Source organism: Chamaea fasciata, unplaced genomic scaffold, assembly GCF_029207755.1.
Source record: "Chamaea fasciata isolate MVZ Bird 193981 ecotype frontalis unplaced genomic scaffold, bChaFas1.0.hap1 SCAF_2, whole genome shotgun sequence".
NCBI classification, from domain to species: domain Eukaryota; kingdom Metazoa; phylum Chordata; class Aves; order Passeriformes; family Sylviidae; genus Chamaea; species Chamaea fasciata.
The window spans coordinates 87185890-87188501 of NW_027094087.1; the positions used below are offsets into that span (position 1 = coordinate 87185890).

At 38.1% G+C, this 2612-nt stretch overlaps 1 long non-coding RNA gene across 1 annotated transcript; it reads left to right on the forward strand.

Moving 5' to 3' along the window:
* The first annotated feature begins 347 nt into the window (after positions 1-347).
* On the forward strand, positions 348-1703 carry LOC136286056 (uncharacterized). Its single transcript, XR_010719716.1, has 3 exons — positions 348-419; positions 983-1223; positions 1616-1703. It is a non-coding gene; the product is annotated as an uncharacterized lncRNA (long non-coding RNA).
* The last annotated feature ends 909 nt before the right edge of the window (positions 1704-2612 follow it).

Consider the following 2612-nt stretch of genomic DNA (forward strand, 5'->3'; position numbering starts at 1 on the left):
TGGTTCTTTTTCTGTTAAAGGATCACATCACTGCAAAGCATACACACACAAACATAACACATAGTCTGAACAGAATCAAAGGCTGATGCCCCATGAAAGCTTTTAAGGCGCTATGTGCCTCTAGTAGATGCTTAAATAGCACTGTAGTTAAACTAGATTGACAGTTATGCACAAAATCCAGCAAAAGTAGTAAACTGGCATCTTGTCATAATATGATAGAAAACAAATGGGGAACTTTAATTTCACCTAGTTACCACCAGGTGTTACCGCTTTGTATGTTCCTCTGTGGATGTCCTAATAAAGGCAGTCACAGCATGCAAATTCTTTTTTCACTCCTTTGAGAGTTTCTTTTCGTTGTGGAATGAAGTTGAATTCAGACATCCAGAATACAGGAACCTGTTGATTTAGAGCTGGCACAGGTGATAAAGCCTTGTCAAATCACTGATACTTCGTGTATGACCACACTGCAAGCACTGCAATGTGCTGTCAACATTTGGAAGGTAGCTTAAAAATTAGCTAATTCAGATGCCACAAATCTAGCTGGAACAACAGGGAGCTCAGTAAGAACTTCCTGAGTGAATATTCACCCGCCACTCTGGCAGGTAAAGATCCACGCTATGTGGAGTTGCTAAACTGCTCTTGGTAGCAATAATAACTAATCCTGTTGTGCCTCCTCTGCTGTGGTCACAGCAGTGATAGTGGTGTAGAGACAGATTTGGCTTGTTGACTATGGAGCACAAAGAGTCACAGGTTATTTTTGCACAGCAGCCAGCATGAGTGATTCAATCCACAGAGAGCTGTCGTGGAGGAAGAAGGTGCTACTTTAATGTCATCAAGATGGAACAGGACTTTTGCACCATTTTCCAGCTCCAGTTCCCAGCACAGATGTTAGAGATGTCAGCCTACATTTCTGCTGTAACTTTTCAAGAAGAAAACCTTTCATTTTAAAATCCAAATAATCTGTGTTATTTTTTTTTTTTAGAAGGAAGACCCTCCTTGAAACTGTATCAGATCCAGAGATCCTTGAGGATCAGTATGCTTATAATTGTACATGGATCATTTATACACTAGACCATATCGTCTCTTTCAGAGTCATCACAGTCTAATATCAAGGCCTCGTGTGCACATGCTACACTGAGCTATTATAGACTATTGTGTCAGGCTTGCCTGGAAGAGTGGGGAGCACTTGAATGCATGGATTATTGGCGCAATAGACTGTAATGGTATGTCAATTGTCAAGGCCTACGTGGGATACTTTCCTATGCGGATCATTAACAAAGGAGCTGACACTCTATCATGTCAGTGCAGCTGCCAAGTGCACACACCAACTCTGCATATTAACACCCTTTATGAAATTCAGAGTAAGGAGACTGTGTGCCCACTCTTGGCACTTGAAATTCACGCCATTTATGTATATTTAATAATTACATACGTGCCCATGCTGCAAAAAACTGTGGCAAGAAAAAGGGGAACCCCTTTAAAAAATTAAGCAAGAAAGACTTTATTCATGAGTAGTGAATTGCTCTTCTGTAGCACTTCCCAACTGTGACCTCAGAATGCTTTACAAAGTAGCTTATGTTATCCCCAGGTAATTTGTGGTATCCCTATTTCATAGGTGGAGAACTGAATCACAGATATTAGTTATAGAGGACACTCAAGTTACAACCAACACTTCTGAGACTCAGAAGAAGAGACAACAGTGTATGCCACATAAAAACCTATTGTGACAATCTTTATAAACACATGGAAGTATCCATCTCTCTCTCTTTTCCTCCTTTGTGCTTGTGAGTAGAGTTGTTTTTGCTCAAAGGTCCTCTACACTTATAGTCAGTTCTCCTTTTCTATTTTTAAGAAACTCAATGCTTCATAAAAGAACTTCAAACTTCAGAAAGTATTTACTTGCATCCAGTAGAAGATAGCAGAAAGATGTCTGTCTTTGGTTTGTTCTCTTATGGCCATTGAAAGTAAAAAAATAATAAAATAATTTAATATTAATATTAAAAAAATAATTTAGTCCTAATACATCTAGATCTTGATCCAGTCCATTATCACCATTTTTAGTAAGACCAGATTTTACAATTGCACAATGCTTCAACTGCAGGATGTTCTCTGCTTATGGAGATGCATTTTGTAAGTAAAGACAGTCTGTTTTCTGTAGGCTGGAGCATTTATTGGTTTGTAGAGAGCATCAAGAAAAACATTTCCTTACAGGTAGAATGTAAAGACAATCATCAGCATCAAGACATAACCTGGAAAAGTTCCATCCACCCTTGAACATTGTAAATTTTTTTGTGTCAATGACCATGATGCTAATGAAAAGTTACATATTGCTATCTCTGATGCCAAACCGAAAGGCTGAACCAAAGCCCACTGAGGAAAACAAAAACCTTTTTACTCTTGTCTAATGGTCAAGAACTCAAGGGTTTGGGGAAGATATTCATACAATAAACAGAATATACATCAGAGAAAGGAATTAGCAATGATCTTGAATGTATTTACTTAAGTCACTTTACTAAGACTAGAATAATGAAAATTTTATATGTTGCCAGTAAATCTTTCTCTCAAATAAATTGTTTAGTGTTTGGTCATTGATGCTGGCATTGGTGGGTTGT